The sequence below is a fragment of the Oxyura jamaicensis genome, chromosome 3 (genome assembly GCF_011077185.1).
Source record: "Oxyura jamaicensis isolate SHBP4307 breed ruddy duck chromosome 3, BPBGC_Ojam_1.0, whole genome shotgun sequence".
Classification (NCBI taxonomy): Eukaryota; Metazoa; Chordata; class Aves; order Anseriformes; family Anatidae; genus Oxyura; species Oxyura jamaicensis.
Window position 1 is genome coordinate 42,164,113 of NC_048895.1, and position 22,131 is coordinate 42,186,243.

Here is a 22,131-nt window from a genome sequence, read left to right on the forward strand (position 1 = left end):
GTTCTGCTCCTGCTCCCTGCTTCCCTGCCTTCACACCCACGCTCACCTCCTCCCAAAACAGCTCAGCCCCAAAACTCCCCTTCCCAGAGCTCCGGCACTCCTGGGGAGAACAACGAGCCCGTGGTTTGGGCAGAGGCTTCTGCACAGGGTGGAGGTTTATAGCAAGTCATTATTGTGCTGCCTGCTTTCCCGAGCTGATTGAAGGGGGTTTTTGAAGGAAAAAAATGAGAATGGGTGTTAATCTGGGGTCTACTTTATTAGTAAAGTCATAAACCCTTTCAGGAAAGTCCAACAAAGCAGGCTAGGGCTGAGGCAAGCGGTTTCTGTAGAGGCTCAGAACATTTACAGGACCATGTTAGGAGTGAATATGGTTGTTGGACATGAAAGAGAGTTCGGCCAGACTACCACCACAGGACAGTCAGAGGGCTTTATCTCTTCTGCAAGGTTGCGTGCACCACCCGTACATTTCAGCAGTGGGTGTACCGCTCCTAAGAACTTTGGAACAGTTCATTAAGTTTGCAGGAATGTTATCATTTTCCATAAGGTTTGATAGGATTTTCCAGGACCTGTGATGCTTCAGCATAATGCATTCTTGGCTATCAACAGCCATCTTGGGCCCCACGAGAGTGCTCTGCAGGAACTACAAAAAGGCTTTAAACATGCATTTTGATTTACAGCAGTAGTGAGTTCCCCCCTCCATGTGACTGGGCTGGGGATCCAGAGCATATTTCTGGGATTCATTCTATTTCCACATTCCCTTTCCCAATCGCTTTTGAAATTATGTTCACTCAGCGTTAACTTTAGGTTAACCCGTGCTCACACCGGGCTGTGGTCTCCGGCCCTGTCCCAGGAAGAGCTGCTATCTCCAATCTTTTAAGGTCCACTCCATTTTTTTGCGTGAGTATAGTGCTTATTCACAGCCTGATCTGTGGTGTGCTGAAGGTAGTGGGAGCCTCTCAGTGGCCTTGGGATCTATATTGTGGTGACAGAGCCAGCAGTAGCAATCAGTGCCCAAAGTCTCCTGTTTAATCACAGATGGTTGGCAAGGGCAGGCTAACCTTCACTACACCTCACTGCTGGTCTGTGAATGCCTTCTTTCATCTGGAGAGGACAGATCAATCCACAAACTTTCTGGGACTTCCACCCTCATGCTTCCACCCTCCAGTGAAATGCGGGTGCAGTGCTGACAGTAGGGACAATTATCGTCTCAGGAGAGTATGGAGACCTCCTGCAATACCACTCTCAACCCTGGGTATCGCTGGGCACAGACCCTCATCCCCGTGTCCTGGAAGCGCTCTTTGGGACTTTATTCTAGGCCATAGCTTAGAAACAGTCTGCAGAACAGGTACTTCATGCCCTTTAACCTAAGACAACATTTTCCCCTCTCCCTTTTTGGAGCCACAGCCTGGCAATTTATCCATTTTCAGCCCTGTATCAAGAGACAGGTCTGCTCCAGCTTCTGCACTGGGTCATAAATCCAACCACCTGCACCCAAAAAGGGGATGTGTCCCTGATCTTATAACCTGCAGGGACTAGCTCTGAACCACTGGCCCAGGGGTCTGTATCTTACTATCATTTCTTTAAATCTTCTAGGAATGTTTCTTCTGTCCATTACTAACAAACTTTTACATTTTATTGCTGCAAAACATTCACCCTGGAAATAAATATAGAAATAGAAAGCTGAAAACATCACAGTCAAGCAAGAGAGATGTTTTTAACCATCCCCAAAGTGACATCTTTGTGTTTGTGAGTAAGGAGGTTCCAGCAACCCGGGAGTCCTTGTGCAGAGCCCTGTGAATAAGCAAACTGCAGATCAATACTGGCCACAGTGTGCGTTACTCATTAGCATGCGGGGAGCTGGGAGCGCAGCGATGCTATCAAACATCAGCCCCCCCATCCCGTTCCACTGAACAGAGCCTACTGATAGGGCAGTATGTGCTGCCAACAGTGAGTCATTCATCGCTCTGTCCTGCTTTCACAACAGCGTGATTCAGTGTTTGCAAAGGAAAGCCCTGACTGCAAACATTGCCCTCTTTCAGGCACCGCTCGCCCCGTAGCAACATACAGCAGAGCTTGTGCTCCGCATGACATTTGCCAGGATGGTAAATCAGTGGAGGCAGAGCATCCCCCTGTGATCTGGAGGTCTGTGCAAAGCGGGAGCAGTCTGGAGGGGGAGCATGCTGTGAAACCAGTGCCCTTGCCATGCTGGACCTTCACTCCCTCCTCACTGCCCCAGCGCCAGCCCCAGCAGAGAAGCCCAGCTGAGCGCTGAGCCTGCCAAAACCCAGGCTGAAGCTCAGGCAAAAGTTTCAAGCCAGAAGGTGAATTTTCTAGCTGCCAGCCCTACAGATCTAGCCTGGGGAGAGGGAAGGAATTAAGCAATGCCATGTCCTTCCTGCCTCTTCAGTTTCTGGACGTTGCAACTCCGTGACTGCACACTGACAGTTTTGCTGATAAGGCAGAAAAGAGTGGGACTCACCTTGCTTTTCCCTAACCACAGTGGCTTCCTCTTGCCAGCAAGAGTGAAAATCAGCAGTCAGAGTCTCTCAGGGTACAGATATGCTGATCAAAGTGATGCCTCTATAGCAGGGAAGGTCAGCTCCATAGGATCAGCAGAACTGGTGTATGGCTGTGCTTTAAATGACAAGAGCTGTAGTAAGCCAGAAAGGGTAGGGAGGTGGAGGTTCTGCCTTGTACAGGGTTCTTTAGGCTGAAGAAAGATTTAGCTCTTAATCAATTTCCTGATCTTTCTAAGGCCTTCTATACTCTACTTGCTGTTTCTGTAATTCTTCCATTGGCTTTCCTACAGCCAGCAGTGTCAGGCAGCAATGCAGCTACACTTAGTGTGGCCTCTTCCCATCCAGGACATGCACAAAACCTAGATTTTATTTGTAAGGTAATTTAAAAGTCAAATAAAATGTTTTCTAATAAGTAAACAACCAGTAAAAATATTTTCTATTTTTCTTTTCTTTCCTCATTTTCTTTTTCCAAGTGGGAGTAATGAATGCTTTTCCGATTTAGAGATACAGCCAAAGCAGGTATAAATCAGCAGAGTCCCACTGGCATCTGCGGTGCTTTGTCAATCTGCACAAGTTGCAGATAAAGCCTTTAATGTTTCCACAGAGCAGATTTATCAGGCTCCTTGTGGGCTTGTGTGAGTTAACAGAAAGAGCTTTCTAGCAAAGTCATCTATCACTTGGCTATCTACAGTCACCAGTGTGCAGGTAAATCACCAGGGCTCTGCTACCAGATGTTAAAAAGGCAGATGACCTCCTTGTATATTCCACACATGAAAAGAGCTCAGTAAATTATTTGACTTTTAAACAATAATATTCAACAATTTACTACAGAGCCCATTAACTGGATGAGGTGTTAACCTGGACATCCTGACCAAATTCCAGCTGGGTTAATTATATGTTGCCTTAGTGTTCCCCTCTCTTTCAGCTGTGACACTGTTCGATGTTATTTTTGCTCTCCCCCCTAAAGATTATGCTTGAATCCTGCTGTTGCTGTGTTGCACACTAAAAGTGTATGTTCTACAACTGCAGATGGAAGATCTCTGTGTGCAGAGTTTTAAAAGCACTCATAAATGCATTCCTTACGAGAATGGGAGCTCCAATGCATGAAAATGATTATTTTCGTTGGTTCTATTGATGCTATTATTGCTCCTGCTGTTTCAGATGCTATTTACTGCTACAATTTTTTTTCTTGTCAAGTCTTGAAATACAGATTCGGATTAGCATTAAAATTAGAACCTGAATTTACCCAGAGTGATGTGGTGTTCAGATTTTGGGTCCCAAATCAGATCCATTTTAAGGCAAAACCTTCATTGGGAAATCCATATCGAGATTACAGTGTGAATTCCCCAAATTTTGTGGGCAGCTGCCGCTGCCAGAGCTGTGAGTAAGGCTTACTTCAAGTCAGGATTAGACCAGAAAAAAAATCAAAACAAAAACAAAAACAAAAAAGAGAGAGAGAAAGGGAGAAAGAAGCGCTAATAACTACTGCACTGGGAAATCTTACTGATGTTACTTAGGGCTTGTCATAGAAGGCATAATTAATAAATACACTGCAATTGTTCTGTGAAGGCTGAAGACTAGTAATTCTACATGATTCTCTAGGCTGCTAAGTTTTACGTAGAGTTTTCCCTGAGTACCTCCCTCATTCCTGTGTATACCAAAGAGTTCGTATTCTTACAGTAAGAAACATCAACAGACAGAAGCAGGATGAGGAGCAAAGTTCCCTTTGGTATGGGCACATGTTGTGGCTGTGAGGCTGGGCTGTGGGTGAGACCTGGAAGGGAAGGACTCACTTGAATTATCAAGTAAGTAAACTGTCTTGATAAGGAGAAATGCCTGCGATCTGCCAATCAAACTTCTAGGTTGATTCAAGGGCCTACAACTGCTGAAGACTTTTCACCCAGCTTAAGGCACACTCAGTACACTTTGATACAAAGACAGTGCATTTGAAAGAAGGAGAACAGCTGAAGTTTTTGTCAAAATCTGCAGCTATGGTAAATTTACAAGAAGGAGCAGTAAGGAGCACAGGACAAAATTCTGCCTAGCAGGACTATGGGGCTCCTGTGAATGTGCTCCATACAGACACCATGCAAACCATTTGCTCATATTCACCAGGAATATCCTGCACATCAGTATAATCTCGGCAAGGTCAATTTCAACTTTAGAGCATCCACCCTACAAATGGATTTCATATTACTTGGTTAATCATGCATAGCTACCCAAATACAACCCGTTGACTTAATTAGCAAAAAATGTCAGTTTGTTTTACTTAGTTACGTTATCTCATTAACTAGACCACACTTCTAGACACAGCCTGATGCATATAGAGACCAAAGTGGAGCTAGCTGAGTCTGTTCAGTCCTTGCCCCCCTTGCTGAGCCTATGACCTTCAACAAAGTGCCCTCCAGGTAGGAGAGAAGCCAGCAGGACAGTCTGCCCTAGCCTTTTTATCCAAAAGGATGCACTGGGCTTTGATTCATCACAATACATTTAATATGCCAGATATTAACTTGTGTCTTGGGCTTTTCTATAATTTAGTGTTAATTCAGAACAGCAGAGCTGACTGCTATGTACCTGTCCCTCTCCAAGGGGATGCAGGTCCTCATTTATTCCATGGAGACCAACAGCCAGCCACCACCCTCAAGTAATCTTGAGGGCATGCAGGATTAAACTGGAACACCTGCTAGCACAGTGCCCATGGTTTCTTTTGCCTGCACAACACCTCATACCAGAAAGCCCTGTTTCCGTAACTCCCAAAATAATTCTGACCGCTGCAAAGCCATCTTACCAATGCGGCTGGCACCATATAACCATTTAACCCATCAAGCACTATTTTTTCTCCCCTCTTCTGCTCAGATTCAGCAGAGTTCATAAACTCTAACAAAAAGCCAGCTGTTCCAAAGTGTGCATAGCACATACCTGGGAGGAAAAGATTCACATTCTGCTCCTTGCATGCCCATAGATAGTACAGGAAAAGAAAGTGCCCCAGCACCATACACAAGCCTGTAGCTGCAAAGAGAAATTTTCAGCTACTGTTCATCCATGATGTTGTTTTCCTCACTGTGACATTGAATGTGTTTTTTGGTACAGTAGAGACAGAGTTTGCATTCAGATGGTAGTGCTGTTGTACCTTCAGTCTTCCCTAATTATATTCTATAAAGTGAGTTATTTGCAAGAAATTTCCATAACCTCCCCTTCTTCCCCCTCTCTTCCTACATTTACTTCAGCCTCTCAGCTGCTGTATCATTTGGCCACAAAGGCACCAGTTTGCTAATCTAGTTTCATGGTCTGATAAACCTGGACAGTGATCAGTTTGCTTCCAAGGCCTTTCTGCAAGAGGGAAAAGAGCTTTGATCCTTATTGACAACTCAAGCTAATAGGATTGTTCTTCTTATGCCTCAACCAGATTGTCACAGTATCCTCATGTGATAGTCTGCAGTAAATCCCATTCCCAGAAATTTAAGCTGCTGGCCTCTAGGTCCAAAGCCATTAACTTTGTGATGATTAATGGGCTGACAATACAGTCCCCTTCCATGTAAAATTCAAAACAAAAACAGGTTGTCAGACATAGCCTCTTTCCAAGGCTAGCGGACCCTTTGTGTAAATACCACGCACCTCTTAGCCTGAGCTATGAGGTAATGGAATATTTGAAAGACCTGCTGCAAAGAGATGAATTTGGGACATCTTATCTAAATGTCAGGAGGAGGATTTAGTGATATCCCTTAATCCACAAGGCATGAGATGAGAGGGTACCAAGAGAACAGTGCGTGGGGGAAGACCATGATTTGGAACCATTCCATCGCAAACTTATGTGCAAACCTCCCCATCTCCTCTCATTTGTGCTTCTTTGACTCCATGCTCTACTCACAAGGAAGACAGCTGCACACTGAACTGCAAGGTGCTTTGGAGCCCACGTGAAGGACAGGACTCAGAACATCTCATTGCTTGGCAGGACTGCGATGCTCAAAGTCAATAAGCTGTCCAAAACAAATATTACCGGAGGGGGCTTGATGGAGATGGGCTGGGAGGGAACAAAATATGCAAGAGACCATCAATGTTCATTTTATTTTATAATCAGGATATATAAAAATGCACCTGCCCTTAGCCCTAGACATCTTTGGTATAAATTACACATCATCAACATAAATACGAAGAAAATGATCCAGAAGCTCTTCTGCAGCCCAAAGCCAGAAAATAATAGGCGAGGACAGAGCCAAAATGTAGCCATGCATTTTGGGCAGTCCTCAGTGTCTGGCATCCACCTTGCTGAAACTATCTCTGTACTCAAGAAAGCAGGTCCTGAGTGACCCAGGGATTCTGGAGAGAGCTAGCAGCCTTGCAAGCACCACCTCAAACTATAGAAAGCAGAAGATGAGCACTGAGTCACAGCCCCAGTTGTCTATTTGGTAACTGGTGTGCTGCATTGTCTCTGCCTCTGTAAGTCTTTTGGGTTTGTTAAAGGCTCAGTCCTGCATAGGGCATGCCATTGTTAACACAGAGGTGATGAAGCCCTTCAGGCAGGTAGCAGGGTTCACACCAGAAAGATATGGTTGCATGTCTCCAATTTTAAAAGATCTGCGAAGCTAGTAGCTGACACAAGAGAAGCCTAGCTGATCCTGGGTAGCATGTCAGGGTCTTCCAAAACACTTGTCGTTTATTAAAGCAGGGTCTACACTGGAACAAAAGCACCTTGATCTCAAAACGCCTTCAGGTAAAGCCATGAAACCAGCCTCGTCCTCAACAGCCTCACCTCCGCAATGAGGCCTGCCATGAGAACGGGCCTAGGGTGACACATGATGATTGAGGGGCTGGGGAGTGCTGTGAGGACATCTCAGCCCCTCGGGAAGAGGTAGCACCCCAAACCCAAACAGGAGCTTTGGCTACAGCACATCCCTGTTCTGCTGCCTTCAAAGGCTGGCCTTCCTGAGCCACACAAAGGAAAATGTATTTTCATGTCAGCCTGTTCTTCTAAACATTCAATTACCCTGTCAAATACCAAACACCTCTTCTTTATGGGAAATTCCTCTGGCAGGCTCCACCTCTTCCTCCTGCCAACTGCTCCTTGCTTTGTCCTTTTAAAGTGGGGCTAGAGGCAACAGTTTATGCCCTTACTTGTTAGCAAAGGCAATTATGACCACCTTCTGTGAGCAATTACCCATTCCTATCTGTTTCCTACGAAAACCTAGATTTTACACAATTACAGGCTACCCGGCAGCCCTGACACTGCTGGGATACACAGCAGAGCACTCAGCACAGGCCACATTTCAGGCAGTTAAGTGCTGTATATATTACTTTGTGTTGTCTGTCAGACCAGAAGTGCCATTGGCAGCAGCCTGGCAGCTGGGAGAGCTGTCCCCTTCCTCTCCTCCCTCCTCACACCATCTCCCAAAAGCCACACCAGGCCCTCGAGCAGACAGTGTGCCTATCTGTGACAAGTGGGCCTTGGCCTCCCACGTACCTACGGAGCACCTGCCTGCCAAGACCTCCCAGCTGGCCAGCCATCTCTCGCAATTTTTCACATATCCCCATGAGATTAGCGATCCTGAAACACTTCTGGAAATGTCTAGCTAGCCATTACCCAAGAGGGAAAGACTGAATTTGGGGGCCAAGTTCAGGCAGGTGGCTGAGCTGAGGTGCTGGAGACATAACAGGTTTCTTGCTCTTGGTAGAACACTGCATGACGCCTCCCATAAAATGGCAATCTTATTTATTAGAGATATCAGATCCGATTCTGATCTCAGCCTACTTGACTTGTATCTATCTGCCTGTAGTGAACACAAAATGCTCCCTCCTTTGAAAATGAATGCCGTCTGCCTCCTCTTGTGGAGGCTGCAACCACCCAAGGACACAGCCCATCGGCTCAGTTGAATTTATACATGTTTTTTACTGAGGAGAGTTTAAAGTGAAAGGTCTGAACACTGAGCCCAAGCCCCTGGTGTAACACAGGGGTAGTTTCACTGAAATCAAGGCATGACATAGATGGGAAGCAAATTTAAAATCATAATTAAACTATACATCAAAATGGCACTCACCCATGAAGAAGCAACCGCAACTCAAATTACTAGTGAGCTGCAGCGGTGTCCCATTCGTTCCTCACATCTGCCATCTGCATCAGGTCTTTGTGACTAAATAAACCCTGCAAAGGACAAAAATTGTGGCACTCATTCAAATGTCCCTTTGGTATCAAGAGTTGTGTACATGTCGGAAAACAAACTAATGGCTCTGTGGAGGGAACATTTTCCGTGGGCTGACAAAGCAAGCTGCTCTGTGAGCAGCAGCGCTGACAAAATCCAGTCTCCCACAGACCGATGCCTTGTGGCCATACTTTTTCACTGCAGTAACCTCTAGGCCATCCAGCAGGCAGAGCTGAACAGATAACGCCGAAATCATGCTGCAGCTTTGCACCAGTTTTGAGCATACCATATAACTAGTGCCTGCTGAATAACCCATCAGTTTCCATGAAATTTGAAGGAATGTAATGCCTTATTGATCTCTACCCCTATGTCAAATTTCGACTACGTTAGTTAACTGGCTCAAAGATTTGGGGGGTGAGAGGGGTGAATTCGAGAGAGAAATGCACAGAGACAAATGCAGTCACATAAGCCTTTCTTTGTTAGGAAAAGAGGAGAAGAACAACAAAACAAGAAAAACAAAGCTGTGTATTTAGCTGTTACAGCCCAAAGTCTGAGGACATACATTGTCAGAGGGTGTGACCCCATAGGATTAGTTGTGTGCATGATGGAAATCTCTGTCAGAACATTAAAAGGATTAGAAATTGGCCCATATTTTCTTTTTGGCTCCGGAGATCTAAACTCTCCAAGTTTTGACCAGATATGTAAACACAAAGCAATAAATTTACAGTTATGCATTGCCTCCCATTCCCAGAAGATTCCCAAATACTGTAGAAAAAGACTGCCTCCCAAATGACCCAGCCAGCCTCTCAGTGCCACGCTGGGGCCATGATTCCTCCCCATGCCCTGCTGGCCCTCGTTTTCCTCTCTGAGCTTTTGTTAGCGACCACCACATTTGTTGCACTGCTGTCCTTGGAAGAGCATCGAGCTGCAGGAGCCCCCTGCAGTCCCGAATTCCAAGGGTTACAATGACAGCGTGCCGTCCGAGCGCTGCTTCCCTTTCCACGATCTGCATTTGCCAGCTGTTAATTTCATCAAGATCCTGCATTGTGAGGGAGTCTGAAAAAAAACAACAGGGCAGATCTGTTTTCTCCATAGCCTCTGCGGGAAGGCTGTCAGGCTAGACCCGACCCTGAAAACACAAGAATTCAGGCAGGGCAGAGAATAATTCAGATGTAATTTTGTAAGAGCCCTCCCAGCTCAGGAGCAATTCCCAGCAAGTTCTGCTTCTTCAACATCACCCTTCCTGATACATGCAGGGAACAGAAATCACATCCTCTTTTCTGAAATAACCATGGCTTGGCCTAAATATCAGCTGCCCTGGGAAAGCTGTGTCAGGCACGAGGTCACGGGGCTGCCGAGATGATCGCGGCTCAGTGGGACATCCCCGCGCCCTGCTGGTGGGGTGACTCAGCCCACAGCTGTCCCTCCCACCCTGACGCACAAGTGATAGCTCTGACCTTTTGCTCGTGGAAGAAATGACAGGGAAGAAAGGTTCTCCATGGCTTTGGGACAAAGTGCAGTGTCGCTTTACTGGGGGATGGCAGAGCTCTGGGACAATTTGAGAGAGGAAGTGAGGAAGGACTTGTGCTCTGACTAGGATGGCAGGTGGCATTTCAAAAAATCAGGGCAGGATTAAGCAAGTCGGAAGAGGGACAGGATGTGAGCATGGTGAGAGCTTTCATGTCCCGAGCACCCTGGCACACTTTCCATGCAGTACATCTGAAAGCTGGAGCGTCCTTCCCATGCCCCCTTCCCGGAGCACTGCCTCCCTGGGGAGCAGCCCACCTAGGGAAATCCCCAGCCCTTTGCACCCTGCTATGGTTTCTTGGGGCTCTCCTGCCTTGCCATGCCCTGACGCTGACTGTGCTTTGTTCAGGGAGAGCTGAACAGCTGAACAGCTACAAATATCCCGTGCATGGCATTGAGTATCCTGCCTGTCCTGCCACGGCAGCCAAAGGGCTTCAGGCTGGAGGCAGGGTCTCAGAAGGTCTGCGCTCTCCTTGGAGGTGCTGGTACAACTCCTGACTACTGTCTGCAAGAGCAGGTAGGGCAAGCCTGAGCACTTCGGAAATCCCTGCCCCAAAGCAGTGAAAGGATCATTTGAACAGAGTCATTTAATTAATAAAACCAACATCATTTAATTATAGCTAATCCTCTTACTGAGAAGGCAGCCATCACACAACAGTTCCTTAAAGCTGTCAGGGTCCCTGAGCGACCACTGCTATGCACCTTTCCAGTGTGGGGGATCCACAATTATTAATCCCAGATCTGTGCCCCACCAGCTGTCCAGGATTTGATGTGGATCACATGTGAGCCCACAATAGTCTTTTTGTTGAATTAACCCAAGGACACATCCTGTGCTCGTGTCTAGGTGCACCACAGGGTGGTATCAAGGGTTGATTACACAGCATCCTGCCTCCCACTCCACTTCCCAGTGGTCTCTGTGTGGGATGTCCGTAGGCAGTTCCCCAAGGAGAGCATCCTTTTGTTTTCCACCATCTGCAACCGCTTCAGAAAGAGAATCAGCAAAAGTACTCGTGGCACCAGGCTGCCATCTGCACCTTGGCAAAGCAAGTATGCGTGCCTCTACTTTGGCATCTCCACTTTCTGAAAGGCTTTTGCCAGGCAGTAGTCCTATAAGACGTGATGCAGATGCCTGTTAAAGGGAATAAGCACCATGGTTTCTTGATCATCAGTGGCCACACACAGAGACAAGAGTCCAAGTGGAATGAGGGGAAGAAGGTATGTCAGGTTACATGGCTCGCTGCCCTTTTTTCTGGCGTAGGAGTAGAGGTGTAAGGTCCACGGAGCATCCGTGTGCCTGTGAGAGCAACAGGGTTGTGGCAGGGGGCCAAGCTCTCATCTCTAAAGTGTCTTGTCTCACCCTTTCTCACTGTCTGGTCCAGCAAGGCCCAGGATACACTGTTTTTCACATGCCTGACCAAAGTATGTCCTTGGTTCTCAGCCTGTGTCTGTGGCACCGCTGTCTCCAGCTCCAATGGAGGGGACCACCAAGAGGCGGAGAATTGATGTTCACACCTCCAGCACCTTCCCTGAATGGACAGATAGAGAAACTATCTGTTCTCACAAAAGCAGATTTGTGGAATAAACACACTGATTCCCAAATACCTTTGGGCTAAGTGGGAACAGAACCTGCCTCTGCAGAATAAGGCCTTATTCTCTGTATAAGTACATAACTATCCCCAAGGGTCTGGGCTTTTTATTATTTATCTGGACAACAGTGAGTTTTTACCAGCCTTTACTTTGCTGGGCTATTTCAGACAATGCCTAATGATGCAGATTTTGCTCCCAAACCACAACTGCTTCTCCTACCTAATTCAGCCAGAGTCACACAGAGATATCTGAGGAAAAAAAATCTACAACACCAACTATAATAATAATAATAATAAGAAGAAGAAGAATAAAGTATTCATAATTTCTCTTCTATTCTTCCTCTTTATTCTTACCTATCCTCTGGTCACACAGCAGTGGGCAAAGTATCCCATCCTCTCCTGCACAGTCTGCTATTTTATACTGTTACTCATCTGGTTTTGATCCTTGGGTTCAGTCAAACCTCACCCAATACCAGGACATGAGCTAGCTGAGGACAAGGGCATTCTTCTGCCACCTTTGTCTTGGCACACAGGGCCCATGGTGTCTCCCCAGGGAAATGGGCAGCCTTTCACTTCCAGCCCCGTATCATTGGTTTGGAGCCAGGGTGCTGGATGAGACTCAGCTGGTGCAACTGCAACAAGTCAGCGGCTGGCGCTAGCTAAAGGTAAGCTTCATGGATGCTCCAGGAATGACTCCTGATTTTCAGCAGCAGCCCAGCCTGTGGTCACACCTCTCAGTGACAGTGCTAGGCTGAAACTCAGACAACACAGGAAATGAAAAAGCAGCTCTAAAAATAGCAGGTTGCAGAGACACCTGCTAGGGAGAGTTAAGATCAGAGCTGCGGCCCCCCAGCTCTGGATTCCCATGGGTTTTGTCATTCCCACTTCCTGCCCAAATGCTACCACACACTACTCCCCTGCTCTTCTGTTGCCCTGAAAGGGCAGGGGTTGGATCCTGGCAGCACAAGTGAGAGGGATGCAGGGAAGAGTTGTGTGGGATGGGCAGCCTGCACAGCCTCCGCCTCCTCACAGGGAGAACAAACTGGAGGGCAGGGGAGGAAAGTAAGGCTAGGAGGAAATAGCGAGGCATCAAATAGCACTCACTGGATCTCTTCTTGGTAGGGATTACCCTGCTCCTAAACCCTCAGTTCCTGGGGAAGAGTAGAAATGAGGGGGCTAGAGGAAGTACAGCTGAACTGGTGGGAGCAAAATTTACTCCACCCACCACAGGCTCCTGTGCCCTATGCTGAAGTCTGTGGCTCTGCAGAGCTCCTAGCAGGTGGGAAATCTGTGCCTCAGCACCTGGCCTGACACATTCCCCAAAGACGTGCATGCAGTGATGGTGTAAATAACCTGCTCAGGATCCCACAAGCCACCTTCAGGGTGAGCTGGACTGAAGAGCCCCCGCAGTGCCCCCTTGGCAGAGCCCATCACTCTCCCCTAGACCAGGAGGGCTGGGGTTTCCTGCTCCATCCTCCAGGCAGTAAGAAGGAGGCAGATCTCCATCATCCTGTGTTTCTTCACCTCTTAATAAGGGAAAGAGCAAAAATACATAGTGCATGGTTGGTGTTGTGTGTGATCATTGCTAAAGCCAGGAGCAGTTCCTTCTGCTGGAAATTACTGGGTGAGACACTGTGGTTTTGCATTACACCAGGGGTCATGCCAGACAACAAAGCTGGAGTTAGAAGGGGACAGGGACAAGCTCAGTCCACCACAACCACAGGCAGAAGCTCAGACAAGTCTCCAGAGCACCCACCCTCCCATCCACAGCTACAAAATGCTCCCCAGGGCCCGGTAATGAGCTCAAGACCAATAGCAGAGAACAAAACCCACAGCTCTTGTGTGCCACAGGAAGAGATCGGTGGCAATCACAGACACAGTGTCCTCAGTCCCTGCTGTAAAACTCGCAGATAATCCTTGGAAATTGTCCAGGCCTCACATTACAAAGGGAACAAGAAAAAAAATCCAGCATCCAGGGGAACTTCCCCATCTGACATAAAGGGGCAATTGCAGGGGTCAGCGTGACCCCGGGAGCATGAACAATATGCAGTGAACAGGACAGTGCAGAGGCTGACCCACCACTGAGACAACCTTCTCCTTAGCTTCAGCCACTTCTCAGAGTTTCTGTTAGTAGGGAAAAGAGATCTGGAAGCCAGAGTGTGAGACAAGTTGGGGAAAAAAAGTCTTTCTTGTATTTCTCGTTGCCTCCTATTCTGGCCTTAGGATGCATAAGTCTGTGAGGGAGGCCTGTTTGTTTTGCCAAGGAACTGGGGGGCTTTGCAATTCCCTTTATTCTTACGAAAAGATAACGACCTTTTGATGGGAAGATCCAAGCCTAGCCAAGAAATATATTTTGGCAGCTTTCCAGGGGCAATGACAGTCAGAGGCAAACAGGCTTCCCTGGAGAATGAAAGGGGCCGTGGAGCTATGTAACCCTGCCTTCAGCTTAGGCTTGGCAAATTCTTTGGATCCACGAGGCTGTGTCGTAAGCAAGGCTGCTGGCTACCCACTTGACCCTAGAGGAGAAATTAGCAGCACGGGCACCGCAGCCCCCAGGCATGCAGTGGGCATGTCCAAACCACAGTGCAAAGGCATCGCTGCGTTTCATGCGCACATTCCCAGCTGGACTGAAATTAGGTGGCTCAGGCACTCCCATCCCTGGCAGCACGGGCTCCAAGCCAGCTGCAAAACTTGATCAGAAACTCGTCGGTATCACTGAGATCCATATTGGTGGGAATAACTTGTAGTCCTTACGTAACCTCCACGTGTCTGCGGGACCTGTGGTGGCACCTTTGTGCTGTAGCACAGGCAAGCTTCAGCACAGCCCGCTGATCCCGTGCATGGCCCCACAGTCATCCTGGCCTGACGGAGCTCACAAGGTGCTGCTGCTCCTTGCCATCTTCAGGAGGTCCTGCTCAGAGATCTGCTTGCCCAGTCTGTCTCTGGATGCACGTGTTGCTCGGAGGGAGCAACATATATGGATATCCCAAAGGGACCGTGAACTCATACATAAATGGGGAGAGGCATCTGTTTCCCCATCAGCACTCAGGTCTGACGTTTTCCGAAGTGCAGCTGAGAGCACAGGTCATCGCAGCGGACAATGCTTCCCTCACAGACTGTGACCTGGGCCATTTCCTGAAGGAGCACGTGGCTCGGCACGCTTTTGCTTCCAGGGATCCCCGGAGACCCCGGAGAGCTGCTGGAAGTGTCAGTCATTCCCCAAAATCCAGCCTCCAGCCTTCACTGCAGGAAGTGAAGTTACTTTGCTCAGCACGGCAGCTCCTTAAGCATCTTTGCCCAGCAATTTCACACAGAGGGACGGGGCAGTTCCTGCCCTGCTTACCCCCAGTTTGTGGCTGAAGAACAAAGGTCAAGCAAATAATACCAGGTTACTGCCATGAGTGACACACAGGCAACAGGATAGGTGTAAGGACGATATCCTGAGAGGTCTGGGTAGCCTCTGCTCCTCACCAATCGCCTTCACTCACAGCCTGTTTTGAAAGCTTTACGAGCCCTCAGCAGCCACAGATCAGTTACCTAAACTCTGTTTTCTGAACTTTTCTTGTTATCTTTGGACAGCTGGGTCTGTGAAATTGCCTATCAGGAGTTTGCAGGGAGATTTGGCTAATCTCAGAAGAGTGTGTGTGAATCTAGCAGCCAGATATAATGGCCTGACAGATCAATACAGCACATTCCAGCTCTGTGGAGTCTAGACTGGCCGGGGAGGGATGGCGGGGTTTTTATAGCAAAGTCACCAAAAAGTTATGCACGTGTTTGTGCAAGAGGGAAGGGAGAGAGGCAGAGAGAGGGTGATGTATTCAACCAGAAAATGTTTTGAAGAACCCAGGGAGGTTTTATTTTCAATCAGGACATCCTTGCCAGCCCATTCTGAACACTTGTGCTCTCTAATTTCAGTGGAGCTGTACTTCCATGGAGCTTTCAGGCTTTGCACATCCAGGCTATGCGGCTAGATGTGTGTACACATAGGTCAGCATTGCGAGCACGTGTGGCTGTGGGGAGCTTGTTGCACGCACAGACAGTAGTGTCTGGGCTTGGCGAAGCTCCTGGGCCAAGCGGCTCTTACAGATGCGTGTTTCTGGCAGCAGCACACACAGCACCGGGCTATCCTGAGGAGACCAGCGGGTGCCTGGACCACCCCACATGCCCCTCAGGTGGAGAAGAGAGCCCCTACGGTATCTCCCGTCACACCCTCTGTCCCTCTGCGGCCTGTCCCAGCAGCGGGGCTCCTGCAAGGCTCAGGCCCATCTCTGCAGACGAGCTGGGCTCAGGGCCCGGCCCCAGCTGCCGTCAGAGCCGTGCAGCGGTGCTAACGTGCAGCAGCTGAGAATGCGTGCCATGAACACTGCGCTATAAAAAGACGGCTCCTCAGGCTCAGCTGTGCTGAGGCCTCCTAACCAGAGGTGTTCCTCAGCGAGCTGCCGGAGGAGCTGCTGTGGCCTCTCCGCTGGGTTTGGTCTCCCCGTGCCATTCCCCAGCCCCAGCACGAATCACGGGCTCTCTCTGCTGCCATGGAGCCCCGCAGCCTCTTTCTTCCCCCCGCCAGTCACTCAGCACGCACTAGCAGCGGGGATGAAAGAGGCTTCAGGAAACAGCCTGCTGAGATGTGAGGCCTCCCAGGCCTCCAATCAACCCCCCTGAAGGGGAAAAGCCTAGGGCGAGAGACCAAATTCTAATTATAACAACAGATCTGCAGTCATTCCCGATTACGTCAAGCTCTTCAACAAGGAATTAAACAAGTTATAAAACGGGTGCGCTGTCTTGCTCTCCCCTATAGCAGTAACAGTGTGATGTTGTATAAACATGGCCAAATCCAAACAAGATGTGAAGGGAACTTTAAAGTGGCATGTGAATGACAGAGGAAAACAACATCCGTGTGGTAGATGCAGCCTTTCTTGCTCCGCAGGCTTGATTTACTGCTGGATTACATTAGTTTTAGGCTACAGTAACACCTCTGATTGCAGCGAGGACAATTCTTAAGTGAAGCCAACAAAAAGCTAACAAAATCTGACTGCTGGAAGCTGGGAAGCTGTGACGATTGCAACATAAAGTAAAAGGAAATTTTCCACTTGAGAATAAGGATAGCTAACCACTGAACACCTCACCAGGAAGCATCGTGGGTCAGTCACTCTGCACCTTTGGGACAAGGCTGAGCAACTCTCCAAGGCACAGAACCTGCGACTGTGCCTCAGACATGACTTCCATTCTTAGTATCAAAATTGCTGGGAAAATATTAATATCACAGCTAAATAATAATAAAATCACAGTAGCCCCTTCCAGGCTGAGGATTTATGAATCTTGTCAATAACTGATAGCACAGAGGTGAGATGGGGCAAGTCATAATGGCAAGAGCACAGTCTGAGCCCTGCTGTCTCAGTAGGTGCTCCTCCAGAAGCCTTCGCTGGCACTTCCACATCCGCACATCCTGGTGTGCAGCTCTGCTGTGTGACTGCACAGAGGTGATGCTTCCCTCCCTGCCACCTGATTCCTACCTTCACTGCCTTTTCCATCTCTGCAAAGTGGGTGGCATTTTACACTTACTGTGCCTTCCCCTCAGTCAGATGGGGGATGGCTGTAAGAGGTGTAAAACAGAGCAGGGCTGGGGGCAAGGGTATGAAAAACAGCCTGTGAGAAAGTTATTTCTCTTCACAAAATCTGCTTCTTGCCTCTAGTGTTGTAGCTGGAGTATGACTGAGAACATGTCAGAAGAATATTCCTACTGGTTTAATAATATGTGTTTGTACAGTGCCTAGCATGGTAGAATGGTAATAAATAATTTTTGTTACATGGTACCCAAAAGAAGCCGTGAACGTGATTTGTAAAGTGATTTTCCGAGATTCAGAAAGGCAGAGAACTCAGGCTGAGGGAAATATCTTATGCATGAGCAAACAGCAGAGAGCACAGGATCCGAATGGAAAAAAAATAGCAGTGCTTTAGCTGTGGTAGCAACAGCACGCTGCAAGCACAGAGCACTTCACTTTACATACATCAAACCATTTTGCATTTAACCTCTCCTATCAACTGGCAATTGAAAGGATTAGCCACCTCTGCTCTCATACTCATCTCACATCCTCTTCCTTCACAAGCCATTTTTACCACGCAAAGCATTTCACAGGGCTGTGGAACAGACAGCATATGAGTTCTCACTGAAACCTTTCTTATTTGGCAGTGCAAATTGTCTGCAAAGACCTTTAAAGCATGTATTTTTGTTTTCTTACCTGGGAGCAGTTAAACAAGGTACTATCTACTGTAATGCCAGTTATCTGCTGTTCTAGCTACTGTAACATCTACCTGCACATGAGTGTAGGTCAGCCTGAGTGAAGGTGACCTCCAAGGAGCCACACTTGCACATTGTGCCATTTGTACCTCCATGCAGACCAACAGGGCCATTCATACCACAAAATGCCCGACTCAGAGTCCAGCCCACTGGGACTGTGCTGTCCTCCGACATCTGCCCTCCCTCCACCTGCTGCAGGGTGTGTGGATTCTTCCTTCTGCACCCCTCTTTGTACTGCCAAAATAAATGCCCAGTGGATCTCCAGAGTTTGCTTCAGGGTCTCTTGAGATGGTGTTGGCTTGATACAGGGGGAGATCCCTACACTGCCATTAAATATCTAGGTTGCATCTAAAGCATTGCTCATCCAGACAAGATGTTGTAATGGATCCAGATTTACTTGGGGGCTGAGGGGCCTGCTGTGACAGCTTAATCACAGAGAAACCTGTCTACAGCTGCCCTGCTTCCCCTGGAGACCCACAGAGATTATGGGGCAGGTTTTGTCAAGGAATTGCTCCCTGGAGGCAGCTTAGGGAAGGGGCTTCTCTGTGCATATGAGCACTGCAGAATCAGGCCTGTGGTGCCTGCAGAGATGGACTCTCCTGCAGGTGTGTTGGGTCACCCTGCAAGGGAGGTGCCACACACCATCCTGCCCCTGGGTGACCCACCTGGATGGGACACTGGACTTCCCTGCAATCTTTATTCTTACGGGAAATAAAATTAAATAAAAATAAAAATAAAAATACAAACAGAGAGAAAGAATTAAAGTGTTTATCTATAACACCAATACATGACCATACCTGTCCTTCAGTTTTGCAATGTGTACAATTTAAGGCCAGAATGGACCTTCTTACACACCATTTGGTCTGCCATCTTGCATACATGTCACAGATTGTTTGATTTTAACTGCTTCTCCCTGCACTGAACCCAAGAGATTGTGTATTTAGAAGGCCACTCAGTCTTTATTTGGAGCCATCAAGACATGGAGAACCCATCACATTCATTAATTATCTCCATTAGAAATGGGAGCCTTCTGTCACGTGAGTTGATTTGGCTTTGGTTCGCCATTGTTTCTCATTTCATCTTGCTTTGCCAGGTTAGGTAACCTTTTGGGGTCCACCGTTTTATCCCTGTGAAGTTACACACACATCTTAATTCAAGCACCATCCCAGCACCCTTCTGCCAAGCTAACATCTCTGAGTCCCTCCCTGGAAGGCATTTCCTCTGGCCCGTGAATCATTTCGTGACTGCTTTCTGTACGCTCCATTTTTTCAACATGCATTTTAAAGCATGGACACTAGAACTATATGCTTGTCTAGTCTGGATTTCCCATATGCTGAGCGCTATGAATTACACTCCTGTCCCTCCCCTGCTCTTATCAGCTGAATCATGTATCAGCATTTCCAGTATTTCATTCAAGACTGATGTCAGGCTAGCTGGCATGGAGGAACCCAAGTCATCTGCTGGCCTTTTTGGAATACTGGCACAAAAGTAGCCTTTGCCCAGCTTCCTGGAGGACATCCAGCGGCCAAGAACCACTCACTGTTGATACCGATGAGCTAATGGTCTCTGCAGCCAGGTTTTCAGAGTCCTGACCCATCAGTTCTCTGGACATACGGACATAAATATTTCTCTCTCTCTCAAAGGTTACTCAACAGTCACTCTGCTTGCTAATGGAAAGTATGTACTGTCCTCATTGAAAATGTGGATATAAATTATTTGTTTCCAGTTGTGAAGCAGAAATATTTACCCAACACATCCGCCTTTCTCCATCCCTGACAATTTCATCATCTCCCCATAATCACGTTTCCCATCATGAGCTCTTTTCTTTCATTAAAAGCAAACATTTTGGTTCTTAATCTGCTTTCTTTTTTTTTTCTTTTTTCTTTTTTTCTTTTCTTTCTTTTTTCTTTTTTTCTTTTTTTTTCTTTTTTTTTTCTTTTTTTTTTCTTTTTTTCAATTTTCTTTTTTCTTTTTTCCTTTTTCTTTTCTTTTTTTTTCTGATATCTTTAGCTTCCCTTAGCTCTTCCCTGCATTTTGTGCTTCTTGGTTACAACTTCTTGCCATCTCTCTCCTGTTTTTCCATTTGTCCTACACCAGAAAGAGGAGCACACTTTTCCATATTGCTTTAGCTGTGCTTCTGATCCAGCATTTGAGGTCATTTGCATCTCTGGATTTCAAAATGTGAGCATGTTCAGACATAGGGAGTCTAGACTGAAAATAATAATTATTCTGCTTAGAGAACTATAGAGGATAAAAGCCACACCAGTGACTGACTACTGATATTCAATTATTTTTGTTGTTTAGCTACAATATTGTTTACTATTATATAATGGATTTAACATTGAATAATTTTACACTGCAGCTCTGCATTTTCATGTTTTGCAGCTGAACCTCAGCTTTCCAAAAAAGCTAAGCCTAGCTCAAAGGGTAGATCTGCAAGTTTTTGTCACGCTCCCTGCTAATTCCCAATTACCCATGGGCGGGAACAAAGCTGCCACCCTTGACAAAGGGAACAAAACTTACTCACCAAAATAAGCTAGTTAATGGCACACCTGTGTGACTTGGGTTATTTTCCCTCTCAGGCAGTCAGGGCTCCATAGGGGATCCCCATGGGGCTTATTGGAGGTCCCCATGGGGGTCAGCACCACCACCACCACCAGCAGCAGCAGGCCTGAGGGCAGCATCCCTGCTACTCTGCTCCTCCACACCTCTGCTGCAGAAATCAGCCCCAGCTAAGGGCTGCCCTGCCCTTTGGGTGATGCTGGCTGCCTAATGTCAGGCATCTTAAAATTTCCAGTAGCAGAAATGTAGAGCTGGGCTTGGAGTGCGCCATTGATGCTTCCTTGACAACATACAGACACACACCAGTGTTTTCTAATTCCCACTTGAGCTAGTTAAAATGGTTCTGTAGATCTCCAATAGAAGAGCATGTTTATTTTTAGCTTGGATTACCAAGCCTCAATGGTCGAGATTCCTTAGCCAAGCTTTCAAAAAACTCAGGGAATTTCAAGGCTGAGGATTTTGTCGAGAATTGACTCTAATGCTTGTATTTTTAAAATATTTCTGTCTGACAGTTATGTACTATTTCAGTAATAAACCAAATATTATAACATGGGATGGGCAAACCCTGGGGCCAAAGGTCTTGTTAGGAAATCAGAAATTAGGTAGTCAAATCTTAGATTAAATAAATAAATAAATAAATAAAATCTATACACAAAACCCCAATTCCACAGCAGTAAAAGCTACATTCATTATTTATAAAAGCAGCATTTCTGAAGACTCAGAGGGATGATTCTACTGCAGCATAGTTTTGTTTAATCAGGCTTTGAATTAATTAACGTAATTAGTCACTTTGGGGGGGATAAGTTGGACTGATTTTATGGAGTCTTTTGTTGTGCTGGTTCAGGTCTTACAGCTTGATTTAAATGTGTCTGGAGGGGATTATTTACAAGAGTGATTAATGCTGCATAAAATTGATTACAACCTAATTTTAGCTGCAAAACCACGCTGCCGTTCGCTTTCACCACGAGGAGCTGCGATGGCTTCGGAGGGAGAGCGGCTGGGTCCGTGCCCACAGTTGAGAAGCAGCGATGGACGGACTGACAGCCAGCTGTTGGGAGCAGCAATCAGCTGGAATCACCTCATTTAAAAAGGAGCCTAAGTACAGCCAGGAATTGTGCTAGTAGGATCGAATTCAAAGGTGAAACTGGAAGAATAATAAAGTAAACCACAGCGGGGCCATTTCCACTTCTGCTGCTGTATGGGGACAGCTCTTTGCCTGAAGATGGAGATAGAAAAATCCAGCAAATCCTCTCCAACAACGGAGAAGTCAGCATGTGATTTTTATTTGGCCAAATTCTCTGCCTAAGCATCTGCCTGCTGCTTGCATCCCTTTTTTTCCAGAAGAATAAAGGCATGAAGGTCCTAACCACAGCAATTCCCATTCTTAACTTTCCTTATAAATAATCTCAGGGTCAAAAGAAATTTAAAATATTGGTGGGCTGCTGAGCTGCCACCTGCATATAAGCATATACAAAATGCACACAGACACGTATGCAATAGTTAGAAAG